A 23,979-nucleotide genomic window follows, 5' to 3' on the forward strand; every position below is an offset into this window, starting at 1 on the left:
AACTCCAAGCACCACCACAGGCGATACTACTTCTAGCACAAAACCTGCTACTCCTACCACCACCACGAGTGCAACTACTTGTACCACAAAATATGCTACTCCTTCCAACACGACGAGAGCACCTACTTCTACCACAGGCCCTGCTACTCCTACCTCCATCACGAGCGATCATACTTCTACCCCAGAATCTACTGCTCCTACCACCAAGAGTGCTCCTACTTCCACCACAGAAACTGCTAGTTCTCCCACCCCCACGAGCACAACTACTTCTATCAGAGCACTACTACTCCTACCACCAGAACGAGAGCCACTACTTCTACCCTAGAAACTACTACTACCACAAACACCACGAGTGCTTCTTCTTCTACCACAAAACCTGTTATGCCTACCACCACCACGAGCGATCCTACTTCTACCACAGACACTACTACACCTACCACCACCACGAGCAATCCTACTTCTACCACAGAATCAACTACTCCTAACACCACCACAAGCGCTCCTGCTTCTACCACAGAAAGTACCACTCCTACCACCAGCACGAGCGCAACAACTTCTACTACAGACACTAATACACCTACAACCAAGATGAGTGCTCCTACTTCTACCACAGTCACCACTACTCCCACCAACACCACGAGCGCTCCTACTTCTACCACAGACAGTCCTACTCCTACCACCACCACGAGCGCTCCAACCTCTAAGGAAGTATCTAGTACTCTGAACACCACCACGAGCTCTCCTACTTCTACTAGAGAAACTACTACTACCAAGACCACGAACGCTCCTACTTCTTCCACAGACTGTGCAACTCCTACCACCACCAAGTGCGCTCCTACTTCTAACACAGAACATGCTGCTCCTACCACCACCACGAGCAAAACTACTTCTAACAGAGACCCTGCTACTCGTAACACCACCCTGAGAGCACCTACTTCTACCACAGGCACTGCAACTCCTACCACCACAATGAGCGCTCCTAATTCAACCACAGAAACTAAAACTCCCACCAGCACCACGAGTGCCCCTACTTCTACTACAGACACTAGTACTCCTACCACCAACAGGAACGCTCCTACTTCTACCACAGAAACTAATACCAATACCACAGGAAGGAGCACAACAACTTCTACCACAGACAGAACTATTCCTACCACCACCACGAGTTCCCGTACTTCTACCACAGACAATACTACTACCTCCACCACGAGCACAAGTACTTCTAGCACATAAACTACTACTCCTACCACCACCACGAGTGCAACTACTACTACCACTGACACTACTACTCCTACCACCACCACGAGTGCGCATATTTCTACGAAAGACTTTACTACTCCTACCTGCCCCACGATCACCAGTCCTTCAACCACAGAAACTACTACACCTACCACCAACAGAAGAACACCTCCTTGTACCACACACCCTGTTACTCCTACCACCACCAAGAGCACTCCTACTTCTACCACAGAAACTACTACTCCAACCACCACAACGAACACTCCTACTTCTACTGCAGAAAATACTGCTCCTATCACCACCACGAGCGAACTACATCTACCACAGACACTACTACTCCTAACACCATCACGAGCGCTCCTACTTCTACCACAGACACTATTACTCCAAGAAGCACCATGAGTGATCTCCTCCCTCTACCACAGACACTACTCCTCCTAACAACACAACAAGCGCTCCTACTTCTATCAAAGAAACTATTACCCTACCACCACCACGAGCGCTCGTACCTCTAACAAAGTATCTAGTACTCTGAACACCACCACGAGCTCTCCTACTTCTACTAGAGGAACTACTACTACCAAGACCACGAGCGCTCCTATTTCTTCCACAGACTGTGCAACTCCTACCACCACCAAGTGCGCTCCTACTTCTCACACAGAACATGCTGCTCCTACCACCACCACGAGCAAAACTACTTCTAACAGAGACCTGCTACTCGTAACACCACCCTGAGAGCACCTACTTCTACCACAGGCACGGCAACTCCTACCACCACAATGAGCGCTCCTAATTCAACCACAGAAACAAAAACTCCCACCACCACCACGAGCGCCCCTACTTCTACTACAGACACTAGTACTCCTAACACAACCAGGAACGCTCCTACTTCTACCACAGGAACTACTACTAATACCACGGGAACGAGTACAACAACTTCTACCACAGACAGTACTATTGCTACCACCACCACGAGCTCTCCTACTTCTGCCACAGACACTACTACTCTTACCACCATCACGAGTGCAACTACTACTACCACTGAAACTACTATTCCTACCACCACCATGACTGCACATATGTCTACGAAAGTCATTACTACTCCTACCAACCACACGATCACCAGTCCTTCTACCACAGAAACTACTACTCCTACCTCCACCACAAGAGCACCTACTAGTTCCACAGACCCTGTGACTCCTACCACCACCAAGAGCACTCCTACTTCTACCACAGAAACCACTACTCCAACCACCACAACGAACACTGCTACTTCTACTGCAGAAACTACTGCTCCTACCACCACCACGAATGAACTACATCTACCACCGACACTACTATGCCTAACACCATCACGAGCGCTCCTACTTCTACCACAGACACTATTACTCCAAGAAACACCATGAGCTCTCCCCACTCTACCATAGACACTACTCCTCCTACCAACACAACGAGCGCTCCTACTTCTATCAAAGAAACTACTACCCTACCACCAACATGAACGCTCCTACTTCTACCACAGAACATGCAACTCAGACCACCACCACAAGTGTTACTACTTCTACCACAATACCTGCTTCTCCTACCACCACCGCGAGTGGATCTTCTTGTACCCCAAAACCTTCTACTCCTACCAACACAACGAGAGCACCTACTTCTACCACAGGCCCTGCTACCTCTACCTCCATCACGAGAGATCCTATTTCTACAACAGAAACTACTACTCCTACCAACAGGAAGAGAGCTCCTACTTCTTCTACAGAAACTATTATTTCTACTACCACCACGAGCGCAACTACTTCTACCACAGACCGTACTACTCCTACCACCACCCCGAGTGTAAGTACTTCTACCACAAACACTACTGCTCTTACCACCACCACGAGTGCAAATACTTCTACCACAGACACTAGTGTTCCTACCACCAACACTGGTGCCAGTACTTCTACCACAGAAACTACTACTCCTACACCCACCACGAGCGCAACTACTTCTACCACAGACATTTCTACTGCTATCACAACCATGAGCCTCCTACTTCTATCAGAGACCGTGCAATTACTACCAGGAGGACTAGCGCTCTTCCTTCTAACACAGACACTACTACGCCTACCTCCATCACTAGCCCTCCTACTTCTACCACCATACCTGCTACTTCTACCACCACCATGAGCACAACTACTTCTACCACAGACACTACGACTCCTGTCACCACCACGAATGCTCATACAAATACGAAACAGAATACTACTCCTACCACCCCCACGAGAACCACTGCTTCTAACACAGACACTACTACTCTTACCACTATCACGAGAGAACCTATGTGTACCACAGACCCTGCTATTCCTATCACCACCACGAGCACTGCGACTTCTACCACAGAAACTACTACTCGTAACACCACCATGGGCGCTCATACTTCTACCAAAGACACTACTACACCTTCAACCACCACGAGCGCTCATACTTCTACCAAAGACATTATTACTCCTAGAACCACTACGACCACCACTACTGCTATCACAAACGCTACTAATCCTACCACAACCACGGGAGCACCTACTTCTACCACAGACCCTGATATTCCTACCAACACCCTGAGCGCTCCTACTTCTACCACAGAAACTACTACTACTACCACCAACACGAGCACTCCTGTTTCTACCACGGAAACTACTAATTCTCCCTCCACCACGAGCACAGCTTCTACTACCACAGACAATACTACTCTTACCACCACCACCAGTGCTCCTACTTCTACCACAGACACTACTACTCCAAGCACCTCCACGAGCACTCCTACATCTACCACAGACAGTACTACTCCTACCAACAAAATGAGCACTCCTACTTCTACCAAAGAAACTACTATCCTACCAGCACCATGAGCACTCCTACTTCTACCACAGAACATGCAACTCCAAGCACCACCACAGGCGATACTACTTCTAGCACAAAACCTGATACTCCTACCACCACCACGAGTGCAACTACTTGTACCACAAAATATGCTACTCCTTCCAACACGATGAGAGCACCTAATTCTACCACAGGCCCTGCTACTCCTACCTCCATCACGAGCGATCATACTTCTACCCCAGAATCTACTGCTCCTACCACCAAGAGTGCTCCTACTTCTACCAAAGAAACTACTAGTTCTCCCACCCCCACGAGCACAACTACTTCTACCAGAGCACTACTACTCCTACCACCAGAACGAGAGCCACTACTTCTACCCTAGAAACTACTACTACCACAAACACCACGAGTGCTTCTTCTTCTACCACAAAACCTGTTATGCCTACCACCACCACGAGCGATCCTACTTCTACCACAGACACTACTACACCTACCACCACCACGAGCAATCCTACTTCTACCACAGAATCAACTACTCCTAACACCACCACGAGCGCTCCTGCTTCTACCACAGAAAGTACTACTCCTACCACCAGCACGAGCGCAACAACTTCTACTACAGACACTAATACACCTACAACCAAGATGAGTGCTCCTACTTCTACCACAGTCACCACTACTCCCACCAACACCACGAGCGCTCCTACTTCTACCACAGACAGTCCTACTCCTACCACCACCACGAGCGCTCCTACCTCTAAGGAAGTATCTAGTACTCTGAACACCACCACGAGCTCTCCTACTTCTACTAGAGAAACTACTACTACCAAGACCACGAACGCTCCTACTTCTTCCACAGACTGTGCAACTCCTACCACCACCAAGGGCGCTCCTACTTCTCACACAGAACATGCTGCTCCTACCACCACCATGAGCAAAACTACTTCTAATAGAGACCCTGCTACTCGTAACCCCACCCTGAGAGCACCTACTTCTACCACAGGCACTGCAACTCCTACCACCACAATGAGTGCTCCTAATTCAATCACAGAAACAAAAACTCCCACCAGCACCACGAGTGCCCCTACTTCTACTACAGACACTAGTACTCCTACCACAACCAGGAACGCTCCTAATTCTACCACAGGAAGTACTACTAATACCACGGGAACGAGCACAACAACTTCTACCACAGACAGTGCTATTCCTACCACCACCACGAGCTCTCCTACTTCTACCACAGACACTACTACTCCTACCACCACCACGAGTGCAACTACTACTACCACTGAAACTACTATTCCTACCACCACCATGAGTGCACATATGTCTACGAAAGTCATTACTACTACCAACCACACGATCACCAGTCCTTCTACCACAGAAACTACTACTCCTACCTCCACCACAAGAGCACCTACTTGTTCCACAGACCCTGTGACTCCTACCACCACCAAGAGCACTCCTACTTCTACCACAGAAACCACTACTCCAACAACCACAATGAACACTGCTACTTCTACTGCAGAAACTACTGCTCCTACCACCACCACGAGCGAACTACATCTACCACCAACACTACTATGCCTAACACCATCACGAGCGCTCCTACTTCTACCACAGACACTATTACTCCAAGAAACACCATGAGCTCTCCTCCCTCTACCATAGACACTACTCCTCCTACCAACACAACGAGCGCTCCTACTTCTATCAAAGAAACTACTACCCTACCACCACCATGAACGCTCCTACTTCTACCACAGAACATGCAACTCAGACCACCACCACAAGTGTTACTACTTCTACCACAATACCTGCTTCTCCCACCACCACCGCGAGTGGATCTTCTTGTACCCCAAAACCTTCTACTCCTACCAACACAACGAGAGCACCTACTTCTACCACCGGCCCTGCTACCTCTACCTCCATCACGAGCGATTCTATTTCTACAACAGAAACTACTACTCCTACCAACAGGAAGAGAGCTCCTACTTCTTCTACAGAAACTACTATTCCTACTACCACCACGAGCGCAACTACTTCTACCACAGACCGTACTACTCCTACCACCACCCCGAGTGTAAGTACTTCTACCACAGACACTACTGCTCTTACCACCACCACGAGTGCAAATACTTCTACCACAGACACTAGTGTTCCTACCACCAACACTGGTGCCAGTACTTCTACCACAGAAACTACTACTCCTACACCCACCACGAGCGCAACTACTTCTACCACAGACATTTCTACTGCTATCACAACCATGAGCCTCCTACTTCTATCAGAGACCGTGCAATTACTACCAGGAGGACTAGCGCTCTTCCTTCTAACACAGACACTACTACGCCTACCTCCATCACTAGCCCTTCTACTTCTACCACCATACCTGCTACTTCTACCACCACCATGAGCACAACTACTTCTACCACAGACACTACGACTCCTGTCACCACCACAAATGCTCATACAAATACGAAAGAGAATACTACTCCTACCACCCCCACGAGAACCACTGCTTCTAACACAGACACTACTACTCTTACCACTATCACGAGAGAACCTATTTGTACCACAGACCCTGCTATTCCTATCACCACCACGAGCACTGCGACTTCTACCACAGAAACTACTACTCGTAACACCACCATGGGCGCTCATACTTCTACCAAAGACACTACTACACCTTCAACCACCACGAGCGCTCATACTTCTACCAAAGACATTATTACTCCTAGAACCACTACGATCACCACTACTGCTATCTCAAACGCTACTAATCCTATCACAACCACGGGAGCACCTACTTCTACCACAGACCCTGATATTCCTACCAACACCCTGAGCTCTCCTACTTCTACCACAGAAACTACTACTACTACCACCAACACGAGCACTCCTACTTCTACCACGGAAACTACTAATTCTCCCTCCACCACGAGCACAGCTTCTACTACCACAGACAATACTACTCTTACAACCACCACCAGTGCTCCTACTTCTACCACAGAAACTACTACTACTACCACCAACACGAGCACTCCTACTTCTACCACGGAAACTACTAATTCTCCCTCCACCACGAGCACAGCTTCTACTACCACAGACAATACTACTCTTACAACCACCACCAGTGCTCCTACTTCTACCACAGACACTACTACTCCAAGCACCTCCACGAGCACTCCTACATCTACCACAGACACTACTACTCCTACCAACAAAATGAGAACTCCTTCTTCTACCAAAGAAACTACTACCCTACCACCACCATGAGCACTCCTATTTCTACCACAGAACATCCAATTCCAAGCACCACCACAGGCGATACTACTTCTAGCACAAAACCTGCTACTCCTACCACCACCACGAGTGCAACTACTTGTACCACAAAATATGCTACTCCTTCCAACACGACGAGAGCACCTACTTCTACCACAGGCCCTGCTACTCCTACCTCCATCACGAGCGATCATACTTCTACCCCAGAATCTACTGCTCCTACCACCAAGAGTGCTCCTACTTCTACCAAAGAAACTACTAGTTCTCCCACCCCCACGAGCACAACTACTTCTACCAGAGCACTACTACTCCTACCACCAGAACGAGAGCCACTACTTCTACCCTAGAAACTACTACTACCACAAACACCACGAGTGCTTCTTCTTCTACCACAAAACCTGTTATGCCTACCACCACCACGAGCGATCCTACTTCTACCACAGACACTACTACACCTACCACCACCACGAGCAATCCTACTTCTACCACAGAATCAACTACTCCTAACACCACCACAAGCGCTCCTGCTTCTACCACAGAAAGTACTACTCCTACCACCAGCACGAGCGCAACAACTTCTACTACAGACACTAATACACCTACAACCAAGATGAGTGCTCCTACTTCTACCACAGTCACCACTACTCCCACCAACACCACGAGCGCTCCTACTTCTACCACAGACAGTCCTACTCCTACCACCACCACGAGCGCTCCAACCTCTAAGGAAGTATCTAGTACTCTGAACACCACCACGAGCTCTCCTACTTCTACTAGAGAAACTACTACTACCAAGACCACGAACGCTCCTACTTCTTCCACAGACTGTGCAACTCCTACCACCACCAAGTGCGCTCCTACTTCTAACACAGAACATGCTGCTCCTACCACCACCACGAGCAAAACTACTTCTAACAGAGACCCTGCTACTCGTAACACCACCCTGAGAGCACCTACTTCTACCACAGGCACTGCAACTCCTACCACCACAATGAGCGCTCCTAATTCAACAACAGAAACTAAAACTCCCACCAGCACCACGAGTGCCCCTACTTCTACTACAGACACTAGTACTCCTACCACCAACAGGAACGCTCCTACTTCTACCACAGAAACTAATACCAATACCACAGGAAGGAGCACAACAACTTCTACCACAGACAGAACTATTCCTACCACCACCACGAGTTCCCGTACTTCTACCACAGACAATACTACTACCTCCACCACGAGCACAAGTACTTCTAGCACATAAACTACTACTCCTACCACCACCACGAGTGCAACTACTACTACCACTGACACTACTACTCCTACCACCACCAAGAGTGCGCATATTTCTACGAAAGTCTTTACTACTCCTACCTGCCCCACGATCACCAGTCCTTCAACCACAGAAACTACTACACCTACCACCAACAGAAGAACACCTCCTTGTACCACACACCCTGTTACTCCTACCACCACCAAGAGCACTCCTACTTCTACCACAGAAACTACTACTCCAACCACCACAACGAACACTCCTACTTCTACTGCAGAAAATACTGCTCCTATCACCACCACGAGCGAACTACATCTACCACAGACACTACTACTCCTAACACCATCACGAGCGCTCCTACTTCTACCACAGACACTATTACTCCAAGAAGCACCATGAGTGATCTCCTCCCTCTACCACAGACACTACTCCTCCTAACAACACAACAAGCGCTCCTACTTCTATCAAAGAAACTATTACCCTACCACCACCACGAGCGCTCGTACCTCTAACAAAGTATCTAGTACTCTGAACACCACCACGAGCTCTCCTACTTCTACTAGAGGAACTACTACTACCAAGACCACGAGCGCTCCTATTTCTTCCACAGACTGTGCAACTCCTACCACCACCAAGTGCGCTCCTACTTCTCACACAGAACATGCTGCTCCTACCACCACCACGAGCAAAACTACTTCTAACAGAGACCTGCTACTCGTAACACCACCCTGAGAGCACCTACTTCTACCACAGGCACGGCAACTCCTACCACCACAATGAGCGCTCCTAATTCAACCACAGAAACAAAAACTCCCACCACCACCACGAGCGCCCCTACTTCTACTACAGACACTAGTACTCCTAACACAACCAGGAATGCTCCTACTTCTACCACAGGAACTACTACTAATACCACGGGAACGAGTACAACAACTTCTACCACAGACAGTACTATTGCTACCACCACCACGAGCTCTCCTACTTCTGCCACAGACACTACTACTCTTACCACCATCACGAGTGCAACTACTACTACCACTGAAACTACTATTCCTACCACCACCATGACTGCACATATGTCTACGAAAGTCATTACTACTCCTACCAACCACACGATCACCAGTCCTTCTACCACAGAAACTACTACTCCTACCTCCACCACAAGAGCACCTACTAGTTCCACAGACCCTGTGACTCCTACCACCACCAAGAGCACTCCTACTTCTACCACAGAAACCACTACTCCAACCACCACAACGAACACTGCTACTTCTGCTGCAGAAACTACTGCTCCTACCACCACCACGAACGAACTACATCTACCACCGACACTACTATGCCTAACACCATCACGAGCGCTCCTACTTCTACCACAGACACTATTACTCCAAGAAACACCATGAGCTCTCCTCCCTCTACCATAGACACTACTCCTCCTACCAACACAACGAGCGCTCCTACTTCTATCAAAGAAACTACTACCCTACCACCACCATGAACGCTCCTACTTCTACCACAGAACATGCAACTCAGACCACCACCACAAGTGTTACTACTTCTACCACAATACCTGCTTCTCCTACCACCACCGCGAGTGGATCTTCTTGTACCCCAAAACCTTCTACTCCTACCAACACAACGAGAGCACCTACTTCTACCACCGGCCCTGCTACCTCTACCTCCATCACGAGAGATCCTATTTCTACAACAGAAACTACTACTCCTACCAACAGGAAGAGAGCTCCTACTTCTTCTACAGAAACTATTATTTCTACTACCACCACGAGCGCAACTACTTCTACCACAGACCGTACTACTCCTACCACCACCCCGAGTGTAAGTACTTCTACCACAAACACTACTGCTCTTACCACCACCACGAGTGCAAATACTTCTACCACAGACACTAGTGTTCCTACCACCAACACTGGTGCCAGTACTTCTACCACAGAAACTACTACTCCTACACCCACCACGAGCGCAACTACTTCTACCACAGACATTTCTACTGCTATCACAACCATGAGCCTCCTACTTCTATCAGAGACCGTGCAATTACTACCAGGAGGACTAGCGCTCTTCCTTCTAACACAGACACTACTACGCCTACCTCCATCACTAGCCCTTCTACTTCTACCACCATACCTGCTACTTCTACCACCACCATGAGCACAACTACTTCTACCACAGACACTACGACTCCTGTCACCACCACAAATGCTCATACAAATACGAAAGAGAATACTACTCCTACCACCCCCACGAGAACCACTGCTTCTAACACAGACACTACTACTCTTACCACTATCACGAGAGAACCTATTTGTACCACAGACCCTGCTATTCCTATCACCACCACGAGCACTGCGACTTCTACCACAGAAACTACTACTCGTAACACCACCATGGGCGCTCATACTTCTACCAAAGACACTACTACACCTTCAACCACCACGAGCGCTCATACTTCTACCAAAGACATTATTACTCCTAGAACCACTACGATCACCACTACTGCTATCTCAAACGCTACTAATCCTATCACAACCACGGGAGCACCTACTTCTACCACAGACCCTGATATTCCTACCAACACCCTGAGCTCTCCTACTTCTACCACAGAAACTACTACTATTACCACCAACACGAGCACTCCTACTTCTACCACGGAAACTACTAATTCTCCCTCCACCACGAGCACAGCTTCTACTACCACAGACAATACTACTCTTACAACCACCACCAGTGCTCCTACTTCTACCACAGAAACTACTACTACTACCACCAACACGAGCACTCCTACTTCTACCACGGAAACTACTAATTCTCCCTCCACCACGAGCACAGCTTCTACTACCACAGACAATACTACTCTTACAACCACCACCAGTGCTCCTACTTCTACCACAGACACTACTACTCCAAGCACCTCCACGAGCACTCCTACATCTACCACAGACACTACTACTCCTACCAACAAAATGAGAACTCCTTCTTCTACCAAAGAAACTACTACCCTACCACCACCATGAGCACTCCTACTTCTACCACAGAACATGCAACTCCAAGCACCACCACAGGCGATACTACTTCTAGCACAAAACCTGCTACTCCTACCACCACCACGAGTGCAACTACTTGTACCACAAAATATGCTACTCCTTCCAACACGACGAGAGCACCTACTTCTACCACAGGCCCTGCTACTCCTACCTCCATCACGAGCGATCATACTTCTACCCCAGAATCTACTGCTCCTACCACCAAGAGTGCTCCTACTTCCACCACAGAAACTGCTAGTTCTCCCACCCCCACGAGCACAACTACTTCTATCAGAGCACTACTACTCCTACCACCAGAACGAGAGCCACTACTTCTACCCTAGAAACTACTACTACCACAAACACCACGAGTGCTTCTTCTTCTACCACAAAACCTGTTATGCCTACCACCACCACGAGCGATCCTACTTCTACCACAGACACTACTACACCTACCACCACCACGAGCAATCCTACTTCTACCACAGAATCAACTACTCCTAACACCACCACAAGCGCTCCTGCTTCTACCACAGAAAGTACTACTCCTACCACCAGCACGAGCGCAACAACTTCTACTACAGACACTAATACACCTACAACCAAGATGAGTGCTCCTACTTCTACCACAGTCACCACTACTCCCACCAACACCACGAGCGCTCCTACTTCTACCACAGACAGTCCTACTCCTACCACCACCACGAGCGCTCCAACCTCTAAGGAAGTATCTAGTACTCTGAACACCACCACGAGCTCTCCTACTTCTACTAGAGAAACTACTACTACCAAGACCACGAACGCTCCTACTTCTTCCACAGACTGTGCAACTCCTACCACCACCAAGTGCGCTCCTACTTCTAACACAGAACATGCTGCTCCTACCACCACCACGAGCAAAACTACTTCTAACAGAGACCCTGCTACTCGTAACACCACCCTGAGAGCACCTACTTCTACCACAGGCACTGCAACTCCTACCACCACAATGAGCGCTCCTAATTCAACCACAGAAACTAAAACTCCCACCAGCACCACGAGTGTCCCTACTTCTACTACAGACACTAGTACTCCTACCACCAACAGGAACGCTCCTACTTCTACCACAGAAACTAATACCAATACCACAGGAAGGAGCACAACAACTTCTACCACAGACAGAACTATTCCTACCACCACCACGAGTTCCCGTACTTCTACCACAGACAATACTACTACCTCCACCACGAGCACAAGTACTTCTAGCACATAAACTACTACTCCTACCACCACCACGAGTGCAACTACTACTACCACTGACACTACTACTCCTACCACCACCACGAGTGCGCATATTTCTACGAAAGACTTTACTACTCCTACCTGCCCCACGATCACCAGTCCTTCAACCACCGAAACTACTACACCTACCACCAACAGAAGAACACCTCCTTGTACCACACACCCTGTTACTCCTACCACCACCAAGAGCACTCCTACTTCTACTACAGAAACTACTACTCCAACCACCACAACGAACACTCCTACTTCTACTGCAGAAAATACTGCTCCTATCACCACCACGAGCGAACTACATCTACCACAGACACTACTACTCCTAACACCATCACGAGCGCTCCTACTTCTACCACAGACACTATTACTCCAAGAAGCACCATGAGTGATCTCCTCCCTCTACCACAGACACTACTCCTCCTAACAAAACAACAAGCGCTCCTACTTCTATCAAAGAAACTATTACCCTACCACCACCACGAGCGCTCGTACCTCTAACAAAGTATCTAGTACTCTGAACACCACCACGAGCTCTCCTACTTCTACTAGAGGAACTACTACTACCAAGACCACGAGCGCTCCTATTTCTTCCACAGACTGTGCAACTCCTACCACCACCAAGTGCGCTCCTACTTCTCACACAGAACATGCTGCTCCTACCACCACCACGAGCAAAACTACTTCTAACAGAGACCTGCTACTCGTAACACCACCCTGAGAGCACCTACTTCTACCACAGGCACGGCAACTCCTACCACCACAATGAGCGCTCCTAATTCAACCACAGAAACAAAAACTCCCACCACCACCACGAGCGCCCCTACTTCTACTACAGACACTAGTACTCCTAACACAACCAGGAACGCTCCTACTTCTACCACAGGAACTACTACTAATACCACGGGAACGAGTACAACAACTTCTACCACAGACAGTACTATTGCTACCACCACCACGAGCTCTCCTACTTCTGCCACAGACACTACTACTCCTACCACCACCACGAGTGCAACTACTACTACCACTGAAACTACTATTCCTACCACCACCATGACTGCACATATGTCTACGAAAGTCATTACTACTACCAACCACATGATCACCAGTCCTTCTACCACAGAAACTACTACTCCTACCTCCACCACAAGAGCACCTACTTGTTCCACAGACCCTGTGACTCCTACCACCACCAAGAGCACTCCTACTTCTACCACAGAAACCACTACTCCAACAACCACAATGAACACTGCTACTTCTACTGCAGAAACTACTGCTCCTACCACCACCACGAGCGAACTACATCTACCACCAACACTACTATGCCTAACACCATCACGAGCGCTCCTACTTCTACCACAGACACTATTACTCCAAGAAACACCATGAGCTCTCCTCCCTCTACCATAGACACTACTCCTCCTACCAACACAACGAGCGCTCCTACTTCTATCAAAGAAACTACTACCCTACCACCACCATGAACGCTCCTACTTCTACCACAGAACATGCAACGCATACCACCACCACAAGTGTTACTACTTCTACCACAATACCTGCTTCTCCCACCACCACCGCGAGTGGATCTTCTTGTACCCCAAAACCTTCTACTCCTACCAACACAACGAGAGCACCTACTTCTACCACCGGCCCTGCTACCTCTACCTCCATCACGAGCGATTCTATTTCTACAACAGAAACTACTACTCCTACCAACAGGAAGAGAGCTCCTACTTCTTCTACAGAAACTACTATTCCTACTACCACCACGAGCGCAACTACTTCTACCACAGACCGTACTACTCCTACCACCACCCCGAGTGTAAGTACTTCTACCACAGACACTACTGCTCTTACCACCACCACGAGTGCAAATACTTCTACCACAGACACTAGTGTTCCTACCACCAACACTGGTGCCAGTACTTCTACCACAGAAACTACTACTCCTACACCCACCACGAGCGCAACTACTTCTACCACAGACATTTCTACTGCTATCACAACCATGAGCCTCCTACTTCTATCAGAGACCGTGCAATTACTACCAGGAGGACTAGCGCTCTTCCTTCTAACACAGACACTACTACGCCTACCTCCATCACTAGCCCTTCTACTTCTACCACCATACCTGCTACTTCTACCACCACCATGAGCACAACTACTTCTACCACAGACACTACGACTCCTGTCACCACCACAAATGCTCATACAAATACGAAACAGAATACTACTCCTACCACCCCCACGAGAACCACTGCTTCTAACACAGACACTACTACTCTTACCACTATCACGAGAGAACCTATTTGTACCACAGACCCTGCTATTCCTATCACCACCACGAGCACTGCGACTTCTACCACAGAAACTACTACTCGTAACACCACCATGGGCGCTCATACTTCTACCAAAGACACTACTACACCTTCAACCACCACGAGCGCTCATACTTCTACCAAAGACATTATTACTCCTAGAACCACTACGATCACCACTACTGCTATCTCAAACGCTACTAATCCTATCACAACCACGGGAGCACCTACTTCTACCACAGACCCTGATATTCCTACCAACACCCTGAGCTCTCCTACTTCTACCACAGAAACTACTACTACTACCACCAACACGAGCACTCCTACTTCTACCACGGAAACTACTAATTCTCCCTCCACCACGAGCACAGCTTCTACTACCACAGACAATACTACTCTTACAACCACCACCAGTGCTCCTACTTCTACCACAGAAACTACTACTACTACCACCAACACGAGCACTCCTACTTCTACCACGGAAACTACTAATTCTCCCTCCACCACGAGCACAGCTTCTACTACCACAGACAATACTACTCTTACAACCACCACCAGTGCTCCTACTTCTACCACAGACACTACTACTCCAAGCACCTCCACGAGCACTCCTACATCTACCACAGACACTACTACTCCTACCAACAAAATGAGAACTCCTTCTTCTACCAAAGAAACTACTACCCTACCACCACCATGAGCACTCCTACTTCTACCACAGAACATGCAACTCCAAGCACCACCACAGGCGATACTACTTCTAGCACAAAACCTGCTACTCCTACCACCACCACGAGTGCAACTACTTGTACCACAAAATATGCTACTCCTTCCAACACGACGAGAGCACCTACTTCTACCACAGGCCCTGCTACTCCTACCTCCATCACGAGCGATCATACTTCTACCCCAGAATCTACTGCTCCTACCACCAAGAGTGCTCCTACTTCCACCACAGAAACTGCTAGTTCTCCCACCCCCACGAGCACAACTACTTCTATCAGAGCACTACTACTCCTACCACCAGAACGAGAGCCACTACTTCTACCCTAGAAACTACTACTACCACAAACACCACGAGTGCTTCTTCTTCTACCACAAAACCTGTTATGCCTACCACCACCACGAGCGATCCTACTTCTACCACAGACACTACTACACCTACCACCACCACGAGCAATCCTACTTCTACCACAGAATCAACTACTCCTAACACCACCACAAGCGCTCCTGCTTCTACCACAGAAAGTACTACTCCTACCACCAGCACGAGCGCAACAACTTCTACTACAGACACTAATACACCTACAACCAAGATGAGTGCTCCTACTTCTACCACAGTCACCACTACTCCCACCAACACCACGAGCGCTCCTACTTCTACCACAGACAGTCCTACTCCTACCACCACCACGAGCGCTCCAACCTCTAAGGAAGTATCTAGTACTCTGAACACCACCACGAGCTCTCCTACTTCTACTAGAGAAACTACTACTACCAAGACCACGAACGCTCCTACTTCTTCCACAGACTGTGCAACTCCTACCACCACCAAGTGCGCTCCTACTTCTAACACAGAACATGCTGCTCCTACCACCACCACGAGCAAAACTACTTCTAACAGAGACCCTGCTACTCGTAACACCACCCTGAGAGCACCTACTTCTACCACAGGCACTGCAACACCTACCACCACAATGAGCGCTCCTAATTCAACCACAGAAACTAAAACTCCCAACAGCACCACGAGTGCCCCTACTTCTACTACAGACACTAGTACTCCTACCACCAACAGGAACGCTCCTACTTCTACCACAGAAACTAATACCAATACCACAGGAAGGAGCACAACAACTTCTACCACAGACAGAACTATTCCTACCACCACCACGAGTTCCCGTACTTCTACCACAGACAATACTACTACCTCCACCACGAGCACAAGTACTTCTAGCACATAAACTACTACTCCTACCACCACCACGAGTGCAACTACTACTACCACTGACACTACTACTCCTACCACCACCACGAGTGCGCATATTTCTACGAAAGACTTTACTACTCCTACCTGCCCCACGATCACCAGTCCTTCAACCACCGAAACTACTACACCTACCACCAACAGAAGAACACCTCCTTGTACCACACACCCTGTTACTCCTACCACCACCAAGAGCACTCCTACTTCTACCACAGAAACTACTACTCCAACCACCACAACGAACACTCCTACTTCTACTGCAGAAAATACTGCTCCTATCACCACCACGAGCGAACTACATCTACCACAGACACTACTACTCCTAACACCATCACGAGCGCTCCTACTTCTACCACAGACACTATTACTCCAAGAAGCACCATGAGTGATCTCCTCCCTCTACCACAGACACTACTCCTCCTAACAAAACAACAAGCGCTCCTACTTCTATCAAAGAAACTATTACCCTACCACCACCACGAGCGCTCGTACCTCTAACAAAGTATCTAGTACTCTGAACACCACCACGAGCTCTCCTACTTCTACTAGAGGAACTACTACTACCAAGACCACGAGCGCTCCTATTTCTTCCACAGACTGTGCAACTCCTACCACCACCAAGTGCGCTCCTACTTCTCACACAGAACATGCTGCTCCTACCACCACCACGAGCAAAACTACTTCTAACAGAGACCTGCTACTCGTAACACCACCCTGAGAGCACCTACTTCTACCACAGGCACGGCAACTCCTACCACCACAATGAGCGCTCCTAATTCAACCACAGAAACAAAAACTCCCACCACCACCACGAGCGCCCCTACTTCTACTACAGACACTAGTACTCCTAACACAACCAGGAACGCTCCTACTTCTACCACAGGAACTACTACTAATACCACGGGAACGAGTACAACAACTTCTACCACAGACAGTACTATTGCTACCACCACCACGAGCTCTCCTACTTCTGCCACAGACACTACTACTCCTACCACCACCACGAGTGCAACTACTACTACCACTGAAACTACTATTCCTACCACCACCATGACTGCACATATGTCTACGAAAGTCATTACTACTACCAACCACATGATCACCAGTCCTTCTACCACAGAAACTACTACTCCTACCTCCACCACAAGAGCACCTACTTGTTCCACAGACCCTGTGACTCCTACCACCACCAAGAGCACTCCTACTTCTACCACAGAAACCACTACTCCAACAACCACAATGAACACTGCTACTTCTACTGCAGAAACTACTGCTCCTACCACCACCACGAGCGAACTACATCTACCACCAACACTACTATGCCTAACACCATCACGAGCGCTCCTACTTCTACCACAGACACTATTACTCCAAGAAACACCATGAGCTCTCCTCCCTCTACCATAGACACTACTCCTCCTACCAACACAACGAGCGCTCCTACTTCTATCAAAGAAACTACTACCCTACCACCACCATGAACGCTCCTACTTCTACCACAGAACATGCAACGCATACCACCACCACAAGTGTTACTACTTCTACCACAATACCTGCTTCTCCCACCACCACCGCGAGTGGATCTTCTTGTACCCCAAAACCTTCTACTCCTACCAACACAACGAGAGCACCTACTTCTACCACCGGCCCTGCTACCTCTACCTCCATCACGAGCGATTCTATTTCTACAACAGAAACTACTACTCCTACCAACAGGAAGAGAGCTCCTACTTCTTCTACAGAAACTACTATTCCTACTACCACCACGAGCGCAACTACTTCTACCACAGACCGTACTACTCCTACCACCACCCCGAGTGTAAGTACTTCTACCACAGACACTACTGCTCTTACCACCACCACGAGTGCAAATACTTCTACCACAGACACTAGTGTTCCTACCACCAACACTGGTGCCAGTACTTCTACCACAGAAACTACTACTCCTACACCCACCACGAGCGCAACTACTTCTACCACAGACATTTCTACTGCTATCACAACCATGAGCCTCCTACTTCTATCAGAGACCGTGCAATTACTACCAGGAGGACTAGCGCTCTTCCTTCTAACACAGACACTACTACGCCTACCTCCATCACTAGCCCTTCTACTTCTACCACCATACCTGCTACTTCTACCACCACCATGAGCACAACTACTTCTACCACAGACACTACGACTCCTGTCACCACCACAAATGCTCATACAAATACGAAAGAGAATACTACTCCTACCACCCCCACGAGAACCACTGCTTCTAACACAGACACTACTACTCTTACCACTATCACGAGAGAACCTATTTGTACCACAGACCCTGCTATTCCTATCACCACCACGAGCACTGCGACTTCTACCACAGAAACTACTACTCGTAACACCACCATGGGCGCTCATACTTCTACCAAAGACACTACTACACCTTCAACCACCACGAGCGCTCATACTTCTACCAAAGACATTATTACTCCTAGAACCACTACGATCACCACTACTGCTATCTCAAACGCTACTAATCCTATCACAACCACGGGAGCACCTACTTCTACCACAGACCCTGATATTCCTACCAACACCCTGAGCTCTCCTACTTCTACCACAGAAACTACTACTACTACCACCAACACGAGCACTCCTACTTCTACCACGGAAACTACTAATTCTCCCTCCACCACGAGCACAGCTTCTACTACCACAGACAATACTACTCTTACAACCACCACCAGTGCTCCTACTTCTACCACAGAAACTACTACTACTACCACCAACACGAGCACTCCTACTTCTACCACGGAAACTACTAATTCTCCCTCCACCACGAGCACAGCTTCTACTACCACAGACAATACTACTCTTACAACCACCACCAGTGCTCCTACTTCTACCACAGACACTACTACTCCAAGCACCTCCACGAGCACTCCTACATCTACCACAGACACTACTACTCCTACCAACAAAATGAGAACTCCTTCTTCTACCAAAGAAACTACTACCCTACCACCACCATGAGCACTCCTACTTCTACCACAGAACATCCAACTCCAAGCACCACCACAGGCGATACTACTTCTAGCACAAAACCTGCTACTCCTACCACCACCACGAGTGCAACTACTTGTACCACAAAATATGCTACTCCTTCCAACACGACGAGAGCACCTACTTCTACCACAGGCCCTGCTACTCCTACCTCCATCACGAGCGATCATACTTCTACCCCAGAATCTACTGCTCCTACCACCAAGAGTGCTCCTACTTCCACCACAGAAACTGCTAGTTCTCCCACCCCCACGAGCACAACTACTTCTATCAGAGCACTACTACTCCTACCACCAGAACGAGAGCCACTACTTCTACCCTAGAAACTACTACTACCACAAACACCACGAGTGCTTCTTCTTCTACCACAAAACCTGTTATGCCTACCACCACCACGAGCGATCCTACTTCTACCACAGACACTACTACACCTACCACCACCACGAGCAATCCTACTTCTACCACAGAATCAACTACTCCTAACACCACCACAAGCGCTCCTGCTTCTACCACAGAAAGTACTACTCCTACCACCAGCACGAGCGCAACAACTTCTACTACAGACACTAATACACCTACAACCAAGATGAGTGCTCCTACTTCTACCACAGTCACCACTACTCCCACCAACACCACGAGCGCTCCTACTTCTACCACAGACAGTCCTACTCCTACCACCACCACGAGCGCTCCAACCTCTAAGGAAGTATCTAGTACTCTGAACACCACCACGAGCTCTCCTACTTCTACTAGAGAAACTACTACTACCAAGACCACGAACGCTCCTACTTCTTCCACAGACTGTGCAACTCCTACCACCACCAAGTGCGCTCCTACTTCTAACACAGAACATGCTGCTCCTACCACCACCACGAGCAAAACTACTTCTAACAGAGACCCTGCTACTCGTAACACCACCCTGAGAGCACCTACTTCTACCACAGGCACTGCAACACCTACCACCACAATGAGCGCTCCTAATTCAACCACAGAAACTAAAACTCCCACCAGCACCACGAGTGCCCCTACTTCTACTACAGACACTAGTACTCCTACCACCAACAGGAACGCTCCTACTTCTACCACAGAAACTAATACCAATACCACAGGAAGGAGCACAACAACTTCTACCACAGACAGAACTATTCCTACCACCACCACGAGTTCCCGTACTTCTACCACAGACAATACTACTACCTCCACCACGAGCACAAGTACTTCTAGCACATAAACTACTACTCCTACCACCACCACGAGTGCAACTACTACTACCACTGACACTACTACTCCTACCACCACCAAGAGTGCGCATATTTCTACGAAAGTCTTTACTACTCCTACCTGCCCCACGATCACCAGTCCTTCAACCACAGAAACTACTACACCTACCACCAACAGAAGAACACCTCCTTGTACCACACACCCTGTTACTCCTACCACCACCAAGAGCACTCCTACTTCTACCACAGAAACTACTACTCCAACCACCACAACGAACACTCCTACTTCTACTGCAGAAAATACTGCTCCTATCACCACCACGAGCGAACTACATCTACCACAGACACTACTACTCCTAACACCATCACGAGCGCTCCTACTTCTACCACAGACACTATTACTCCAAGAAGCACCATGAGTGATCTCCTCCCTCTACCACAGACACTACTCCTCCTAACAACACAACAAGCGCTCCTACTTCTATCAAAGAAACTATTACCCTACCACCACCACGAGCGCTCGTACCTCTAACAAAGTATCTAGTACTCTGAACACCACCACGAGCTCTCCTACTTCTACTAGAGGAACTACTACTACCAAGACCACGAGCGCTCCTATTTCTTCCACAGACTGTGCAACTCCTACCACCACCAAGTGCGCTCCTACTTCTCACACAGAACATGCTGCTCCTACCACCACCACGAGCAAAACTACTTCTAACAGAGACCTGCTACTCGTAACACCACCCTGAGAGCACCTACTTCTACCACAGGCACGGCAACTCCTACCACCACAATGAGCGCTCCTAATTCAACCACAGAAACAAAAACTCCCACCACCACCACGAGCGCCCCTACTTCTACTACAGACACTAGTACTCCTAACACAACCAGGAACGCTCCTACTTCTACCACAGGAACTACTACTAATACCACGGGAACGAGTACAACAACTTCTACCACAGACAGTACTATTGCTACCACCACCACGAGCTCTCCTACTTCTGCCACAGACACTACTACTCTTACCACCATCACGAGTGCAACTACTACTACCACTGAAACTACTATTCCTACCACCACCATGACTGCACATATGTCTACGAAAGTCATTACTACTCCTACCAACCACACGATCACCAGTCCTTCTACCACAGAAACTACTACTCCTACCTCCACCACAAGAGCACCTACTAGTTCCACAGACCCTGTGACTCCTACCACCACCAAGAGCACTCCTACTTCTACCACAGAAACCACTACTCCAACCACCACAACGAACACTGCTACTTCTGCTGCAGAAACTACTGCTCCTACCACCACCACGAACGAACTACATCTACCACCGACACTACTATGCCTAACACCATCACGAGCGCTCCTACTTCTACCACAGACACTATTACTCCAAGAAACACCATGAGCTCTCCTCCCTCTACCATAGACACTACTCCTCCTACCAACACAACGAGCGCTCCTACTTCTATCAAAGAAACTACTACCCTACCACCACCATGAACGCTCCTACTTCTACCACAGAACATGCAACTCAGACCACCACCACAAGTGTTACTACTTCTACCACAATACCTGCTTCTCCTACCACCACCGCGAGTGGATCTTCTTGTACCCCAAAACCTTCTACTCCTACCAACACAACAAGAGCACCTACTTCTACCACAGGCCCTGCTACCTCTACCTCCATCACGAGAGATCCTATTTCTACAACAGAAACTACTACTCCTACCAACAGGAAGAGAGCTCCTACTTCTTCTACAGAAACTATTATTTCTACTACCACCACGAGCGCAACTACTTCTACCACAGACCGTACTACTCCTACCACCACCCCGAGTGTAAGTACTTCTACCACAAACACTACTGCTCTTACCACCACCACGAGTGCAAATACTTCTACCACAGACACTAGTGTTCCTACCACCAACACTGGTGCCAGTACTTCTACCACAGAAACTACTACTCCTACACCCACCACGAGCGCAACTACTTCTACCACAGACATTTCTACTGCTATCACAACCATGAGCCTCCTACTTCTATCAGAGACCGTGCAATTACTACCAGGAGGACTAGCGCTCTTCCTTCTAACACAGACACTACTACGCCTACCTCCATCACTAGCCCTTCTACTTCTACCACCATACCTGCTACTTCTACCACCACCATGAGCACAACTACTTCTACCACAGACACTACGACTCCTGTCACCACCACAAATGCTCATACAAATACGAAAGAGAATACTACTCCTACCACCCCCACGAGAACCACTGCTTCTAACACAGACACTACTACTCTTACCACTATCATGAGAGAACCTATTTGTACCACAGACCCTGCTATTCCTATCACCACCACGAGCACTGCGACTTCTACCACAGAAACTACTACTCGTAACACCACCATGGGCGCTCATACTTCTACCAAA

The sequence above is a fragment of the Balaenoptera ricei genome, chromosome 16, assembly GCF_028023285.1.
Source record: "Balaenoptera ricei isolate mBalRic1 chromosome 16, mBalRic1.hap2, whole genome shotgun sequence".
NCBI classification, from domain to species: Eukaryota; Metazoa; Chordata; class Mammalia; order Artiodactyla; family Balaenopteridae; genus Balaenoptera; species Balaenoptera ricei.